The sequence below is a fragment of the Otolemur garnettii genome, unplaced genomic scaffold (genome assembly GCF_000181295.1).
Source record: "Otolemur garnettii isolate 467f Iridium unplaced genomic scaffold, OtoGar3 scaffold00238, whole genome shotgun sequence".
Lineage (NCBI taxonomy): Eukaryota > Metazoa > Chordata > Mammalia > Primates > Galagidae > Otolemur > Otolemur garnettii.
This window is the reverse complement of record NW_003852633.1, coordinates 38,954-57,163: the sequence shown is the minus strand read 5'-3', so window position 1 is coordinate 57,163 and position 18,210 is coordinate 38,954. Positions and strand designations below refer to the sequence as shown.

Below are 18,210 nucleotides of genomic sequence, written 5' to 3'. Positions count from 1 at the left end.
TGAGGTTTACCTTATAGGGGTACAGGTGAATCTTTCTAAGAGTAGAATGTGAATGTTTTAAAGCAATAACTGAGAAAATGACATGAAGGCTGTGTGGACCAGTTGATGGAAGTATTTCAGATTGCATGTGAAAACCCCACACTGTACCCCAGAAGTGCATTAATGTACATAGTTACCGTTCAATAAAAAAAAAAAAATAAAAATAAAAATAAAAAAAAAAGGAGATGGGGAACACATGAGCACCCTAGATTGCTAGGCCCATAGCAACCCTCTCACATAGAGCAGCACAGAGGAACACACAGAAACATGAGCTCACCTTGGCTGGAGACATGACATATTCCATTGGTGTCCATATCATTACTTGGCTTGGAGGAATTCATGGAGAAGAGAAAGTGGAAACCACAAAACAGGATGTCAATAAGAAGGCAGAGAAGTTACTCCGTTGGCAAGGATGGCAGTGCAGCAGCCACCTGTGTCCTTGAATCCCTTTCTGAAACATGCATTCGATTTGTGCCCACTTCTCAGGGGCAGTTGCCTTGAGAGACATGCCATTGGCAGGCAAGAATGAAATGCATTCCTTTTCAGGATAGAGTTGCCTGGAATCCTGGAATCGATGTGGCTGAGGCTAGCAGATGGCTTTGTAGGGTAAGCATTTCCTGGGTTGGAGGGCTGACACTGTGTTTCGGATTTTGTAGTTTCTCCCAGGAATGGCTTCTCAGTGACGTGGCTCTGGCTTCTCCTGGGTGCAATACACCTTGGTGGTCACGGACTCTCCCATTGCCGAGTCCCAGGGGGTAAAATTTCTAGCAACTTGTAATGTGCTTGGATTGATGATGACTCCCTTGTCAAAATATTCCTTGGAAAAGCTGAACAAAATGAGTGAAACTTACTACCATCTCACTCATTGGAACTGAGGTCCAGCATGTTGCCTAAACCAGGGCCTTTAGGAGTGTCACACAAAGTGCACTGCTTCACATTCTTTCCATGCCTATAGGGCACGCACAATGGGAGTTCTCCCTGGGTAGAGGCATCAGGAATAGGGCTGCGCACAATGCACCTGGGTAGATTTGTGAGTGCAGTGATGGCTGTATTAATGGCAGGGCGCCATCATTTCCAGCACAGGGATTACAGGTGAAGGTGGAGGTGCAGGCCTCCTGGGCTTGGTATGCTGGCAGGCAGGATATGTGTGTGTAGACAGAGGAGCGGGCCTCCAATATCCAGGGACGAGCAGATAGGCCAGGCCTTCAGGCTGACCGTGACCTTGCTCTTTTGCTTTGCAGGGTAAAGCCTTGTTCAGTGGTGATGGGTGGGGGATCTATAGAAATGGCCTAATCCTCTGAGTTTCTCCCCCATTGGGTGCTCAACTAAGTGGCCCAGCAAGGGAGGATGGGCTGTCTCCCCACCCTCTTACTTGAATCACCACAGCTGGAGGAGAACTGAACCAGGTCCTGACCTTCGTGACAGAAAGGGTTCCCAGAGAGAGGAGACACATGGTGTCCTCACATGGACATCCATGTCGGGGGTGTGTACAGGAGGCTTCCCAGATATTCCTGGGCCAGTCTTAGGTTGCAGGTGGAATTTTTGGCATGGTAGACATTGCCAGTAAAGTCATCTAAGGGCGATCCCTGTGACTGCTCCTGCTGCAGTGTCCTCAGGCTGGTGTCTAATTGACCTTGCCTTTTCCCTGCTGACTAGGTTTCCAACATTGTCTTCCTCATAGGAGAAGTCCTATGGGGTGCCACTTTAGTACGTGTGGTATTGTAGCTTTTCTTAGCCAATATTCCCATGGATCCTTCTTCCCTTTCCTGGGAATTTTGCTTCTTGAAAGTGTCAGGAACAAAATTTCCACATCAGCAGACATGTTCTCCTGGGATCTGGCTCCACAGTCCTGTTTGCCTTGAGGAAGGGTAGATTTGTGTGCAGCCCCATTTGCACATGGTGGAATAGACCAGGAATCCCCTCTTAAACAGGGGACCAGTTCACTGACCCTTAGACTGTTGGAGGACCAGACTATAGTTTACCAAAAACCTATGAACAAATTCCTGTGCACACTGCAATATCTTATTTTGAAGTAAAAAAACAAAACAGGAACAAATACAATATTTAAAATGAAGAACAAGTAAAGTTAAATCAACAAACTTTCCAGTATTTCAACGGGAACTATGGGTCTGTTTTTGGCTAATGAGATTGGTCAAGGTCCAGTTCCATATTTGTCACTGCTAGTCATAATAAGTGATGTAAGTGTGCATCAGTTAGTCTAGATCTGGTTGGAGATTTCAGATGTTTCATTCAGGAAAAAGTCTGTTCACAGACATAAGTACTGCCAAAGATGGTTGCCATTTTGAGCGCATGGTTCCTGAGATTAGGATGTGTCTTAGAGGGGAGAGATGCATAGAAATTAGGAATGCTGCTTGACTTGAATGAGTCTATCAGAGAGTCACAATTCTGCAGTTTAGCCAGTTCCATTTGGTAAATTGTATCCACATTTTCAATGTCAATAGAAAATGGGTTACGGAAAAGCTGTATGTCCTGTTCATGGAGATGAAACTCTTTAAATCTAAATTGGAACTCCTTTTGCAACTTTTCCAGTGAATCCACACATTTTGTTTTGGAATGCAACCAATGGTTTTTCTGCTAACAGATTTCGAGTTATGAGGAGATGGTAGAAATTTTCCTCCTTCACTTGTTTGATGAGGAGGTCTAATTTTACTCCAAATGCTTTCACATGTGATTGAGTATCACAGATGGGCTTCCCTTTTCCTTGAAGTTGCACATTGAAACTGTTGAGTAGTTCTGTTTCATCTGTTAGAAAGGCAAGGTGCCATTTCCATTCTGCATCATTGAGCTCTGGTACTTCTTTTCTTTCTTTCTTTCTTTTTTTTTTTTTTTGAAAGTAGAAAAGCTGTAATCTGTGGAAGTAAGTCATAGAAATGTTTCAAAACTCTCCCTCGACTCAGCCAACAGACCTCTGTGTGGTACAGAACATCTTCATAGGCAACATTTAGCTCAGACAGAAATTCCAGAAATTGTCTGTGGTTTAGTGTATTAGCTCTAATGAAGTTAACACAAGATACCACAATTTTCATGACATAGTCCCACTTCAGTGATTTACTACACAGCACTTGTTGGTGGATGAGGCAGTGTATGGCTATTGGATGAGAATGGTTATGTTTGTCCATCTCTTAGTTAATGTGAGTAATTACTCCTATCTGAGACCCCACCATGCTGGAACAACATCAGTTGTCATACTGGCTAGTTTAGCCTAGTCCAGCTCCAGATCTTTCAGTTTGGCAAAGCTTTTCATAGATATCTTCTCCTGTAGTTGTTCCTTTGATGCTTTCCAGTGCAGCAAGCTCTTCTGTGATTTTGAAATGGTCATTCATCCCACAAATAAAAATTAGAAGTTGTGCAGAATCATGAACATCACTACTTTCGTCAAGTGCCAAGGAAAAATAGGAATTTTTTTTTGCAGAGTTTTGCAAATGCTGATGCATATTGTCTCCCATATCTTCAATCTTTTGGGTAATTATAGGTCCTGAAAGACTCACCGTACTAAATAAATCGGCCTTCTCTGGACACATCTCTTTGGCAACAGAAAGAAGGCATTCTTTAACAAATTCTTCCTCCACAAATGATCTGCCAGTGCATGCTATTAGCTTGGCAACTTGAAAACTTGCTCTTAGTGATGAAATATTTAGCTGCTTCTGCTTCACAAAAGTATTTTGCTGAGTTGTCAATGTATTTTTCAGTTTTAATATTTTATCTTTTCTCACTTCTCTGACCAAACAGTCATATTTATCTTTATGTTGAATTTGATAGTGTCGATGCAAATTGTATTCTTTGAACACAGACACTATATTCTGGCATATCAAACACACAGCTCTTTCCTTGAACTGCATGAAAAAGTAATCATAAGTCCATTGTTCTTTGAATATCCTACACTCTGAGTCAATTTTTCTCTTTCATGATATCATTGTTTCCTAGGGATTACAAATTGCTATTAATAAAATACATATATGTATATGTATTTTATGTATATAAAATATACATATATGTATATGTATACATGTATGTATATGTATATGTATATATATAGTGCTACAAAAACAATATACCAGCAATAACTTTGCCCACACAGAGACATATAGATTGCACTGCCAATCAATGTGTTCTGATCAGTGTCCATCAATGCAGCCCTGACAGTCCACATCATTTCAACCTCACCAGTGCCCATATTGGTAGAACTCCACTTTTACCTCAGGCTCACAGTGGTGAGGTACAGGAACCGGCATGATTACAAAGCCAGTTCTTCCACCACCTTTCCAGTTCACACTACCCTTTGCAAACTTCATTGCAATCTGATAGCAGTGGGTGTGAAGATCCATGGGAAAAAAGAAGGTATGTATGCCTTTTTCCTTCTGAATCTAATGCGAATTCAGCCATACAAGCATATGGTTGAACTTGTACCTGCTCAGAGATTGCAACAGTGTGAACCGGGGTCTACACAGCACTGAACATTCAACATCATACACAACTAAATAACAATCAGAATATAAATGCACTTACTGTCAATGAAATTGGGTTTCCTACTTCTCTGCTGTCTGCAGAGCCAGATTAAATTCCCTTGGGTCTCTAGGCAGATTACTAGTTTGGGGCCCCCATGCAATAACACTGAACACTGCCCATTTGCATTAACACTGACCACTGATCATTTGCGATAACACTGACTACTAACCATTGGCAATAACACTGACTGCTGAAAATTTGCATTAATACTGAGCACTGACCATTTGCATTACCACTGAGCACTTACTATTTGCATTAGCACTGAGCGCTATTTGCATTATTACTGTGATGCAACCCACCCTAGAAACCACTCCAAACCAACTAACCAACTTTTTAAAAAAAGGCTATTCTACCTTAAAAAAAAAAGTTGCCCCCTTTTTGCAAAAAAAAAAAAAAAAAAAAAAAAGACCTCCTAAATTTAGGGAAAAAAGCCCCCACTTAACTGCCAAAAAAAGGCCCTACTAACTGCAGAATAAAAAAAGTAGACCTCCTAACTTCAAAAAAATAAATAAATCCTAACTTGTTCTTACTTCGGTCTTCAGGCAGCAGCAGGCTCTACACAGGCAAGCTTGTGACTCGAGAGACAGAGAGAAGGAGGGGAGTCGAAGAGTGCGGTACACATTCCACACATGCACACTGCGGGCCTGGGACAAGTTGGCTGCTAAGCAGGACAGGAAGTGGCGGCAAAAACACCTGGTGGGCCAGATAAATGTCCTTGGCAGGCCACGTGTAGCCCACAGGCCACAGTTTGAGGACCCCTGGAATAGACATTGGCTTGGAACAGACTGATGATTCTAGGTGTAGGCAGTGTCTTCAGTGTTCCATTTCCAGTGTGGGTGGTCAGAAGCCTGTTTTCTCACTTAGGGACTGGGCAGGGACAGCATGACAGGGATAGGTTTGGAGGTTACCCGGCTGGCAGTTGCAGGAGAAAAGGTGGGTGTGTGATTTGTGATCAATCACTCCTTGTAGGTGACTGGGTGACTGGAAATTGATGGGTCCACAGCGAGTGTTATGGTTTGTTGGGGTCTAGCTTTGGAAGCATGAGGATGGGGGTTTGATCAAGAAGCTGCATGATGAGCCCATTGCCATAGTGGTGAGTCCAGTGTAGCTCTCTGGGGATGATACGTACAAGGCCCGTAGATGACAGTGTACATACCTCCTAGCAGAGGGTTTGGCTCGGTCATTCAAAGGGCAAAACACCCGTGGCTCTTGGGTGTCGTCACTCCAGGAAAAGCTTGTTGGAGCCCTTAAAGGGAGGGCTTCCACATGGGAAGTCAGTATCAGGCCACCCGTGTGAGTCCTCCTATAAACATTAGGCCGTGAATCTGATGGATATCCCTGTTTGGATGGTGATGGTATCCAGTGGTATTAGTGGTCTTTGGTTTTGTGCCCAGCTGCCTCCATGGCTGAGGGTTCCGACCCAGCACATCTTCATTGTTGTTGAATTACAGACAACACAGGAATTGTGATTGGCTTTAGTTGTGCCCACAGAGAATTTATACTTTCAGAAGCAGAGTTGGTTGGTGGGCAAGCACCCCCCCCCTTAGACCACAACAGAGTGAGTTCAGAGTTGATGTCATTTATGTGGTAGGCCTTGATGTCAAAGAATCGGCCTTTCCCAGTGTCAGGTATAGAAGGTGGGCACCATGACAGCTCCTTCAGGAGATAGGGAGCATACGAGCACCCTAGGGTGCCAGGCGCAAAGCGAATCACACAGAGAGAAGCACAGAGAAACACAGAAACATGAGTACACCTCAGCTTAGAGACCTGAGGTGTACCGTGGGTTTCCATATCATTATTTGGCTTAGGGGAATTCATGGAGATAAGATGGCAGAAACCGCAAAACAGCATCTCAAGAAGAAGGCAGGGAAGTTACTGCATTAGCAAAGATAGCAGTGCAGCAGACACCTGTGTCCTTGAATCCCTTTCTGAAACATGCATTCGATTTGTGTCCACTTCCCAGGAGCAGTCACCTTGAGAGACATGCCATTGGTGGGTGAGGACAGGTGCATTCCTTCTTAGGACAGAGTTGCCTGGAATCCTGGAATCACTGTGGCCGAGGCTGGCAGATGGCTCCAGAGGGTAATCATTTCCTGGGTTGGAGGGCTGATGCTGTGTTTTGGACTTTGTAGCTCCTCCCAGGGATGGCTTCTCAGTGGTGTGGCTCTGGCTTCTCCAGAGTGCAGATGACCTTGGTGGTCATTAGCTCTGCCACTGCCGAGTCCTGGGGGGTAAAAGTTCCAGTAGCTTAAAACATGCATGGATCAATGATGAGTCTCCTGTCAAAGCATTCCTTGGAAAAGCTGAACAAAATGAGTGAAACTCACTACTGTCTTGCTCATCGGAATTGAGGTTCATCACGTTGCCTGGAACAGGGTCTTTAGTAGTGAGGGACAAGGTGCACTGTTTAACATTCTTGCCGTTCCTTCAGGGCACACACAATGGGTGTCCTCCCTGGGTAGGGGCATCAAGAATAGGGCTACATGCAATGCGCCTCGATAGGAGATTTGTGACTACAGTAGTGCCTGTATTGATTGTATGGCACTATTGTTTCCAGCACAGGTATTGCTGTAGAAGGTAGATGTAGAGGCCTCCTGGGTTTGGTAGGCTGATAGGCAGGATTTTCTTGTGCAGACAGAGGCCAGTGTGTCCAATATCTTGGGACGAGGAGATAGACCAGGCCTTCAGGCTGACCGTGAACTTGGACTTCTGCTTTCCCATGGTAAGCACATATTCAGTGGTGATAGAGGGAGGGCTACAGAAAAGGGCGAACCCACCAAGGTTCCACACCCCCCTCATGGGACCCAGCAAAGCAAAAGGGGCTGTCCCCCCCCCCCCATATTTATTGCATTGCCACAGATGGAGTTAACATGAACTGGGTCTTGATGGTCCTGGCAAGAATGTATCCCAGAAGTGACACTTGGTATCCTCACTTGGACATCCACATGAGGGTTTGTGGAGGAGGCTTCCCATATATTCCTGGGCAAATCTCTGTTTGTGGGTGGAATTTTTGGGCATTGTAGAGATTGCCACCAAGGTCATCCAAGGGTGGTCCCTATGACCACTCCTGTTAAAGGGTCCTTAGCCTGGTCTCCACGTGACCTAGCTTTTCCCAGCCGACTAGGTCTCCATGGTTGTGTTCCTCATAGGGAAACACGTCCTTTAGAATCCCACTCGCACATGTGTGGTATAGTGGCATTTCTTGGCAAATATTCACTTCTTCCCTTTCCCAGATCCTTGCTTCTTGAAAGTGTCAGGAAGGATTTCCACATCAATGGGCATGTTCTTCTGGGATCTGGTTCCAGAGGCCTCTTTGCCTTGAGGAAGGGCAGGGAGTATGTGCAGTCCCAGGTGCACTACTGTGGAGCAGCGACTGGCTTGGGACAGGCTGGTGATTGTGGTTGTTGGCAGTGTCTTCAGTGTTCCATTCCTCATGTTGGTTGGGGCAAAAGGTTGTTTATTCCCTTAGGGATTAGACAGGGTTAGCATGACAAGGATGGGTTGAGAGGTTACCCAGCTGGCATTGGATGGAGAAAACGTGGGTATGATTTGTGATTGACCATGCTGCTTGTAGGCAACTGGTTAACTGGGTATTGGTGGGTCTACAGTGATTGTTATGGTTCTGTCTGGGTCCAGAGTTAGAGGTGTGAGGTTGGGAGTTTGGTCAAGGTAGCTGTGTGATGGGCCAGATGCCACAGTGCGGTGACACTCTGTGAGGTTGATGCATGCAAGTTCCAAGGGTAAGCATGTGCACGCCTCTTGGTAGAGAGTTCAGCCTGATTGTCCAAATGGCAAACCCTGCTTAGCACTCAGGCATTGTGCTGAATCCAGGAAGGCTTTTGGAGGACCAAAAGGGAAGGCTCTTATGTGGGAAGGCAGCATTGAGCCACCGGAATGAGTCAGGGTATGTCCATTAGGCAGTGAATCCAATGGATGTGGCTGCTCAGATGGTGGCGGTGTCCCGTGATGTTGGTGGACTTTGGTTTTGTGCCAGGCATGCCTCCCTGGCTCAGAGTCCAGAGCCAGAATGTCTTTATTGTTGTCAGATCTCAGAGATCAGGGGAATTGAGAGGGGCTGTAGAATATGTCCACAGTGGGTATATGCATTTGAGAGCAGCCTTGTTTGGTGGATGAGTCACCCCCACCTTTTGTGCACAATGGACTTAGCTCAGAGTTGGTGGAGTTTATGTGCTAGGCCTTGGTGTCAAGGAGTTGGCCTTTCCCAGGGTCAGGTATAGAAGGTGGGCAGCATGACTGCTCCTCATAGGGGAACATATGAATGCCTTATGGTGCCACACATGCAGAATAGCACAGAGGAACATACAGAAACACAAGCATACCTTGATTGGAGACACGATGTTTTCCATGGGTGTCCATATCGTTACTTGGCTTAGAGAAATTCATGGAGAAGAGAAGGCAGAAACTGCAAAACAGGATGTCAATGGGAAGGCAAGGAAGTTACTCCACTGGCAGTGATGGCATTTCAGTGGCCACCTGTGTCCTTGAATCCCTTTCTGAAGCATACATTTGATGTTTTTCCACTTTTCAGGGCCAAATGCCTTGAGAGACATGCCATTGGCAGGCAAGGACAAGGTACATTCCTTCTTAGGACAGAGTTGCCTGGAATCCTAGAATTTCTGTGGCCGAGGCAGGCAGATAGCTTTGGAGGGTAAGCAATTCCTAGGGTGGAGGCCTGATGATGTGTTTCAGATTTTATAGCTCCTCCCTGGGCTCAGCTTCTTCCCAGAAAATAGACCTTGGTCACTGGCTGGCCCACTGCCAAGTCCCATGGGGTAAAAGTTCCAGTGGCTTGGAACATTCTTGGATTGATGAATCCCTCATTAAAACATTCCTGGGAAAAGCTGAAGAAAATGAGTGAAACTCACTACTGTCTTGCTCATAAGAACTGAGGTGCAGCGTGTTCTCTGAACCAGGGCCTTTAGGAATGAGGTGGAATGTGCACTGTTTCACATTCCTCCCATGCCAGTAGGGCACACACAATGCTAGCTTTCCCTGGGTAGGGGCATCAGGAAGAGGGTTGCATGCAATGCACCTGGATAGGAGATTTATAAGTGCAATGGTGACTATCTTGATGGCATGGTGTCATCATTTCCAGCGCAGAGATTGCTGGTGAAGGTGGAGGACCACCTCCACCTTCAGCATGGTAGGCTGTCAGGCTGGACTTTTGTGTGCAGGTGGAGGACTGGGACTCCAATTTCCGAGGACAAGCAGATGGGCCAGGCCTTTAGGCTGACCATGATCTTGCTCTTCTACTTTGCTGGGGTAGAGCCATGTTCAGTGGTGATTAGGGGGAGGGCTATAGATGTGGCTGAATCCTCTGAGGTTCTCTCCCCATTGGACCCTCAATTTAGGGGTTCAGCAAAGCAGGAGGGGCTGTCTCCTCACTCTCTTACTCGGATTGCCAGAGCTAGACGCAAACTGATGCTGGTCCTGATGGCCCTGGCAGGAGGTATCCCAGAGAGAAACAGGACACATGGTGTCCTCATGTGGACATCCATGTCTGGGGTGGGTGCAGGAGGCTTCTCAGATAATCTTGCGCCTGTCTCTGGTTGCGGTTGGAATTTTCGGTGTGGTAGACATTACCAGCAGACTCATCTAAGGGTGATCCCTGTAAACACTCCTATTGTAGGGTCCTTAGGCTGGTGTCTAGCTGACCTAGCCTTTTCCTGGCTGACTAGGTCTCCAAGGTTGTCTTCCTAATAAGAGAACAGATCCCTTGAGGTCCCACTTGAGGAAATGTGATGGTGCAGCTTTTCTTAGTCAATATTCATGTGGATCCTTCTTTCCTTTCCCTGGAAGCTTGCTTCTTGAAAGTGTCAGGAAGGAAATTTCCGTATTAATGGGCAAGGTCTCCTGATATCTGGCTCTGCATTCCTGTTTGCTTTAAGGAAGAGTATGTTTGTGTGCAGCCTCAGGTGCACCGCAGTGGAGTAGCCATTGGCTTGGGACAGACTCATGACTCTGGGTGTTGGTGGTATCTTCAGTATATTATACCCCATGTGGCTTGTCATAAGCCTGTTTATTCCCATAGGGAGTGGACAGGGGTAGCATGACAGGGATGGGTTGAGAGTTTACCCAGCTGGCAGTTGAAAGAGAAAAGGTGGGTTTTATTTGTGTCTGATTGTGCCCCTTGTGGGTGACTGAGTGACTGGGTGACTGGGAATCAACGGGTCCAAAGCAAGTATGACAATTTTGTTGGGGTCCAGTGTTGGAAGCATGAGTATGAGGGTTTGGTCAAGGTAGCTACATGATGGGCCCATTGCTGCAGTGGTGATTCTGGTGAAGCTTCCTGGGGGTGATACGTGCTAGGCCCATGGCTGACTGTGTGCCCGCCTCTTGGCAGAGGGTTCTACTTGGTTGTACAATGGGCAAAGCACCCATGGCTCTCGGGTGTCATTGTCACTCCAGGAAATGCTTGTTGGAGACCCCAAAGTGAGGGCTTCGACATGGGAAGGCAGCATCAGGCCACCTATGTGAGTCTACTTATACCCATTACACAGTGAATGGACATCCATGCTCAGACAGTGACGGTGTACAGTGTCGTCTAGTGATGTTAGTGGAGTTTGGTTTTGTGCCAGGTGCGCCTCCATGACTGAGGGTCTTGAGCGAGTTCCTCCTCATTGTTCTCAGATTACAGACATCTGAAGAATCTGAGGGGCTGTCGAGTGTGCCCATAGTGGGTGTATGCTTTTAGTAGCATCCTTGGTTGGTGGAAGAGTCAATCCCGCCTTTTGTCCACAATGGACTGAGCTCAGAGTTGATGTTGTTTATGTGGCAGACCTTGCTGTCAAAGAGTTGACCTTTCTCCATTGCGGGTATAGAAGGTAGGCATCCTGACAGCTCCTTCAGGAGATGGGGAACACACAAATATCCTATGGTGCCAGGTGCACAGTGATCCACACACACAGAGCAGCACAGAGTAACACACAGAAACATGAGCACACCTCAGCATGGAGACGTGATGTGTTCCCTGGGTGTCCATACCGTTATTTAGCTTAGGGGAATTCATGGAGATGAGAAGGCAGAAACTGCAAAACAAGATGTCAATGAGAAGGCAGGGAAGCTACTCCACTGGCAGGGATGGCAATGCAGCAGACATCTGTGTCCTTGAGTCCCTTTCTAAAGTATTCATTTGATTTGTATCCACTTCTCATGGGCAGTTGCCTTGAGAGGCATTCCATTGGCAGGTGAGGATGAGGTGCATTCCTTCTGAGGACAGAGGTGCCTAGGATCCAGGATTCACTATGGCTGAGGCTGGCAGATCACTCCAGAGGGTAAGCATTTCCTGAGTTGGAGGGCTGATGCTGTTTCAGAGGAACGTTTCGTTTCCCAGGAATGGCTTCTCAGTGACGTGGTTCTTGCTTCTCTAGTATGCAGAAGTCCTTGGTGGTCACCGGCTCTCCTACTGCCGAGTCCCAGGGGAGAAAGTTCTAGCGGATTAGAATGTGCTTGGATCCATGAGTTCCCCATCAAAACATTCCTTGGAAAAGCTGAAAATGAGTGAAACTCACTACCATCTCGCTCATTGGAACTGAGGTCCAACATGTTGCCTGAACCAGGGCCTTTAGTAGTGAGGGACAACAGGCACTCCTTCACGTTCCTGCCTTCAGGGCACACACAATGGGAGTTTTCCCTGGGTAGGGACATTAGGAATAGGGCAGCACACAATGTGCCTCAGTAGGAGATTTGTGAGTGCAATGGTGGCTGTCTTGATGGCATGGAGCTATCATTTCCAGCACAAGTATTACTGACAGAGGTGGAGGTGCAGGCCTCCTGGGCTTGGAAGGCTGACAGCAGGATTTGTGTGTGTAGGCTGAGGCCAATGCATCCAATATCCAGGGATGAGCAGATGGACCAGGCCTTCAGGCTCACCATGAACTTAGACTTCTGCTTTCCCGGGGTAAAGACATGTTCATTGGTAATGGGGGTGATGGTTACAGAAAAGGGCAGAACCACTGCATTTCCACCCCCTGACTGGGTCCTCAAATAAAGGGCCCAGCAAAGCAAGATGGGCTGTCTCCCCACCCTCTCTATCACACTGCCACAGCTAAAATTAACGTGAACTTGGTCTTGATGGTCCTGGCAGGAATATATCCCAGACAGAGTTGACACATAGTATCCTTACTTGGATATCCACATCAGGATGGGTGGAGGAGGCTTCCCATATATTCCTGGGCAGGTCTCTGGTTGCAGGGAGAATTTTCAGCCATGGTGGCAGTTGCCAGCGAAGTCATCCAAGGGTGGTCCCTGTGACCACTCCTGCTGCAAGGTCCTCAGGCTGGTGACCAGGTTACCCACCTAGTCTCAGCTGACTAGGTCTCCATGGTTGTGTTCCTTGTAGGGGAACATGTCCCTCTGGATCTCACTTGAGCCTGTGTGGTGTTGTGGCTTTTCTTTGCCAATATTCAGGTGGATACTTCTTCCCTTTCCCAGGATCCTTGCTTCTTGAAAGCATCAGGAAAGAAATTTCATGTCAGTGGGTATGTTCTCCTGGCATCTGGTTCCACAGGCCTGTTTGCCTTGAGGAAGGGCAGGGAGTGCATTCAGTTCTAGGCACACTGCTGTGGAGCAGCCATTGGGTTGGCACAGTCTGGTGACTGTAGTTGTTGGCAGTGTCTTCAGTGTTCCATTCCCCAGGTTGGTGGGGAAGAAGCTTGGTTCTTCCCTTAGGGAGTGTATAGGGATGGTTTGAGATGTTACCTGGCTGGCAGTGGGAGAGAAAAGGTGGGTATGATTTGTGATTGATTGTGCTGCTTGTAGGCGACTGGTTGACAGGGAATCAGCAGGTCAATAACAAGTGGTTAGGTTCTGTTGGGCTCCAGAGTTGGAGGAGTGAGGATAAGGATTTGGTCAAGGGGGCTGCATGATGGGTAAGATGTCATAGCCTTGTCTGCAGTGAAGCTTCATTAGAGTGATTTGTGTATGTTCCATGGATGAGCTTGTGCTGGCCTCTTAGTAGAGAGAGGGTTCAACCCAGTTGTCCAAATGGCAACCCCCCAGAGCACTTGGGTGTCATGCTGTCTCCAGGGAAGGCTTGCTGGAGAACTCAACGGGAGGGCTCCAAAGTGGGAAGGGAGCATGAGGCCACAGATGTGATGTGCATTAGGCAGTGAATCTGATGAACATAGATACTCAGATGGAGGCAGTTTCCATGGATTTTGGTGGACTTTGGTTTTGTGCCAGATGCACCTCCCTTGCTAGGGGTCCCAAGCCAGCACGTCCTCATTGTCATCAGACTCTAGACATCCGGGGAATAGTGAGGGGCTGTAGCATGTGCCCATAGTGGGTGTATGCTTTCAGGAGCAGCCTGGTTTGGTGGGAGAGTCAACCCCACCTTTTGTCCACAAGGGACCGAGCTCAGAGATGATGGTGCTCAGAGATGAAGTGGCCACCTGTGTCCATGAATCCCTTTCTGAAATGTGCATTCGATTTGTGTCCACTTCTCAGGGGCAGTCGCCTTCAGAGACATGCCATTGGTGGGTGAGGACGAGGTGCCTTCCTTCTTACAACAGAGTTGCCTGGATTCCTGGAATGGCTATGTCTGAGGCTGACAGATGGATCTGGAGGGTAAGCATTTCCTGTGTTGGACAGCTGACGCTGTGTTTAGGATTTTGTAGCAACTTCTGGGAATGGCTTCTCAGTGACCTGGCTTAGGCTTCTCCAGGGTGTGGAAGACCTTGGTGGTCACCAGCTCTCCCATGCTGAGTCCTGCGGAGTAAAATTGCAAGTGTCTTATAGCATGCTTGGATTGATGATGAGTCCCTCATCAAAACATTCCTTGAAAAAGCTGAACAAAATTAGTGAAACTCACTATAGTCTCGCTCATCAGAACTGAGGTCCAGCACTTGCCTGAACTAGGGCCTTTAGGAGTGAGGCATAATGTGCACTGTTTCACATTCCTGCCATGCCTCCAGGGCATGCAAAATGGGAGGTCTCCCTGAGTAGGGGCATCTCGAAGAGGGCTACACGCGATGCATCTGGGTAGGAGATTTGTGAATGCAATGGTGGCTGTATTGATGGCAGGGCAACATCATTTCTAACGCAGTGATTACGGGCGAAGGTGCTTGTGCAGACCTCCTTGGCTTGCTAGACCTGCAGGCAGGATATGTGTGTGCAGGAAGAGGACTGGGCCTCCAATATTCAGGCACGAACATATAGGCCAGGCATTCAGGCTCGCTGTGACCTTGCTTTTCTGCTTTGCCAGGGTAAACCAGGGTCAGTGTTGATGAGGGGCAGGGATGTAGAAAGGGTTAAATCCCCTGAGTTTCCTCCCCCACCATTAGGCCTTCAACATGGGAGTGCAGCAAAGCAGGGAGGGGGCGATGTCTCCCCACACTCTTATTTGCATTGCAACAGACTTCAAGGCTCAGATAGTGGCGATTTCCAGTGGTGTTGGTGGACTTTGGTTTGTCCAGGTGTGCCTCCCTTGCTAGGGGTCACGAACCAGCACATTCTCATTGTCATTGGACACCAGAAATCAGGGGAATCGTGAAGGGACATAGAGTGCACCCACAGTGGGTATAAGCTTTCAGGAGCAGACTTGTTGGTGGGAGAGTCAAGCATGCCTTTTGCCCACAAGGGACTGAGCTTGAGATGATGGTGATTACGTGGTAGGTCTTGATGTCCAAGAGTTTACATTTCCCAGTGTTGGGTATAGAAGATGGGCAGCGTGACTGCTCCTTCAGGAGATGGGGAACACATGAGTGCCCTTGGGTGCCAGGCCCATAGTGACCCATTCACGTGGAACAGCACAGAAGAACATGCAGAAAAACAAGCACACCTTGGCTTGGAGACATGATGTGTTCCATGGTTGTCCATATCATTACTTGGCTTAGGGGAATTCATGGAGATGAGAAGGCAGGAACTGCAAAACAGGATGTCAATGAGAAGGCAGGGAAATTCCTGTTCTGGCAGTGATGGCAGTGCACTGTCCACCTTTGTCTTTGAATCCGTTCTTGAAATGTGCATTTTGATTTGTATCTACTTCTCAGGGACAGTTGCCTTGAGAGACATGCTATTGGTCAGCAAGGACAAGGTGCATTCCTTCTTAGGACAGAGTTGCCTGGAATCTTGGAATTGATGTGGCCTAGGCTGACAGATGGCTCTGTAGGGTAAGCATTTCTTGGTTTGGAGGGCTGACACTGTGTTTTGGATTTTGTAGCTTCTCCCGGGATCAGCTTCTCAGTGGCATGGCTCTGGCTTCTCCAGGGTGTGGAAGACCTTGGTGGTCACCAGCTCTCCCACTGCCGAGTCCCGGGGTTAAAATTTCCAGTGTCTTGTAATGTGCTTGGATCAATCATGAGTCCCCTGTTAAAACATTCCTTGGAAAAGCTGAACAAAATGAGTGAAACTCACTACCGCCTCGCTCGTTGGAACTGAGGTCCAGCACATTGCATGAACCAGGTCCCTTAGCAGTGATGCACATTGTGCACTGTTTCACATTCATGTCATGCCTCCAGGGCACACATAATGGTAGTTCTCCCTGGGTACGGGCATCAGTAAGGGGGCCATATGCAATGTCCCTGGATAGGAGATTTGTGAGTGTAATGGTGGCTCTATCGATGGGAGTGTGTCGTCATTTCCAGCACTGGGATTACAGGCAAAGGTGGACGGTGGATGTCTTGGGCTTCCTAGGATGGCAGGCAGGATATGTGTGTGCAGGAAGAGAACCAGGCCTCCAATATCTAGGTATGAATAGATAGGCCAAGCACTCAGGCTGACTGTGACCTTGCTATTCTGGTTTGCCAGGATAAAGCCAGAGTCAGTGTTTTGAGGGGGAGGGATGTAGAAAAGACCGAAGCCACTGAGTTTCCTCCCCCCGCATTATGCCGTCAACTTAGGGACGCAGCAAAACAGAGGAGGCTGTCTCCCCACACCCTTATTAACATCACCATGGACCTTTCAGCTCAGATAGTGGTGGTTTGCAGTGATGGTGGACTTTGGTTTTGTGCCAGGTGCACCTCCTTTGCCTGAGGTCCCGAGCCAGCACATTCTCATTGTCCTCAAACAAGACATCATAGAAATCATGAGGGGCTGTAGAGTGTGCCCACAGTGGGTGTATGCTTTCAGAAGAAGCCTTGTTTGGTGGGAGAATCAAGCACGACTTTTGTCCGCAAGGGACTGGGCTCAGAGATGATGGTGTTTACGTGGTAGGCCTTGGTATCCATGAGTTATCCTTCCCTCGTGTCGGATATAGAAGATGGGCAGCGTGACTGCTCCTTCAAGAGATGGAGAACACATGAGTACCCTAGGGTGCCAGGCCCATAGCGCCACACTCACGCAGACCAGCACAGAGGAAGCAACACACAGAAACACGAGCACACCTCTGCTGGAGACATGTTGTGTCCCATGGGTGTTCACATGTTTACTTGGCGTAGGATAATTCTTTTTTTTCTTTTTCTTTTTTTTTATTAAATGATACCTGTATACATTAATGCAAGCATGGGGTACAGTGTAGTGTTTTCATATACAATTTGAAATACTTTCATCAAGCTGGTTCACATAGATTTCATGTTATTTGCTTAGTCATTGTGTCAAAACATTATATTCTAGTTCTTGGAAAGTTCACTTATACTCTTGTTAGACAGATATATAGGTGATCTTTCCCGGAAGAAAAAGTATCCAATGTACACAGCCCTTTTATGAAACTAAATTATAGCTCTCAAATGAAGGTATAGGATAATTCATGGAGAAGAGAAGGCAGGAACTGCAAAACAGGATGTCAATGGGAAGGCTGGCAAGTTATTCTGCTGGCAGTGATGGCAGTGCGATGGCCAACAGTGTCCTTGAATCCCTTTCTGAAATGTACATTCAATTTGTGTCCACTTCTAAGGGACAGTCTCCGTGAGAGACATGCCCTTGGTGGGTGAGGATGAGGTGCCTTCCTTCTTCAAACAGAGTTGCCTGGATTCCTAGAATCACTGTGTCCAAGCCTGGCAGATAGCTGTGGAGGTATTTCCTACGTAGGATGGCTGATACTGTATTTAGGATTATGTACCTCCTCCAGGGAAAGGCTTCTTGGTGGCGTGAATCTGACTTCTCTAGGGTGCATAAGCCCTTGGTGGTCACTGGCTCTCCCACGCCAAGTTCTGGGTGGTAAAATGTCCAGCTAATGGATCAATGATGAGTCCTCTGTCAAAACATTTATTGGAAAAGCTGAAGAAAATTAGTGAAATTCACTATCGTCTCCCTCATTGGAACTGACGTCCAGCACATGGCCTGAATCAGGGCATTTAGCAGTGATGCAAAATGTGCACTGTTGAACATTCCTGCCATGCCTCCAGTGTACAGCTACTGGGAGTGCTCAATGGGTAGGGGCATTAGGAAGAGAGCTGAGTGTAATTTGAATGGATAGATTTCTGAGTGCAGTGGTGGATCTATTGATCGGAGCGAGCCATCCTTTCCAGCACAGGGATACCAGGCGAAGGGGGATGGTTTGCCTCCTGGGCTTGCCAGGCCAGCAGGCAGGATATGTGTGTGCAGGAAGAGAGCTGGGTCTCCAATATCTAGGCACCAACAGATAGGCCACACATTCAGGCTGACCGTGACCTCTGTCTTCTCCTTTGCTGAGATAAAGCCATGGTCGGTTTTGATAAGGGGGAGAGATGTGGAAAAGCTCTAAGG

The 18,210-nt window shown here is 47.4% G+C and overlaps 7 non-coding genes across 7 annotated transcripts; all 7 read left to right on the top strand.

Moving 5' to 3' along the window:
* Positions 1-824: 824 nt before the first annotated feature.
* On the top strand, positions 825-919 carry LOC111722336. The gene has a single exon (XR_002771166.1). It is a non-coding gene; the product is annotated as a small nucleolar RNA SNORD116 (small nucleolar RNA).
* A 5,908-nt stretch (positions 920-6,827) lies between these two features.
* On the top strand, positions 6,828-6,922 carry LOC111722335. The gene has a single exon (XR_002771165.1). It is a non-coding gene; the product is annotated as a small nucleolar RNA SNORD116 (small nucleolar RNA).
* A 2,467-nt stretch (positions 6,923-9,389) lies between these two features.
* Positions 9,390-9,481, top strand: LOC111722348. The gene has a single exon (XR_002771178.1). It is a non-coding gene; the product is annotated as a small nucleolar RNA SNORD116 (small nucleolar RNA).
* Positions 9,482-12,038: 2,557 nt separating this feature from the next.
* Positions 12,039-12,127, top strand: LOC111722347. The gene has a single exon (XR_002771177.1). It is a non-coding gene; the product is annotated as a small nucleolar RNA SNORD116 (small nucleolar RNA).
* A 2,205-nt stretch (positions 12,128-14,332) lies between these two features.
* Positions 14,333-14,427, top strand: LOC111722338. Its single transcript, XR_002771168.1, has one exon. It is a non-coding gene; the product is annotated as a small nucleolar RNA SNORD116 (small nucleolar RNA).
* Positions 14,428-15,876: 1,449 nt separating this feature from the next.
* On the top strand, positions 15,877-15,971 carry LOC111722337. Its single transcript, XR_002771167.1, has one exon. It is a non-coding gene; the product is annotated as a small nucleolar RNA SNORD116 (small nucleolar RNA).
* Positions 15,972-17,700: 1,729 nt separating this feature from the next.
* LOC111722346 lies at positions 17,701-17,795 on the top strand. Its single transcript, XR_002771176.1, has one exon. It is a non-coding gene; the product is annotated as a small nucleolar RNA SNORD116 (small nucleolar RNA).
* Positions 17,796-18,210: the final 415 nt, after the last annotated feature.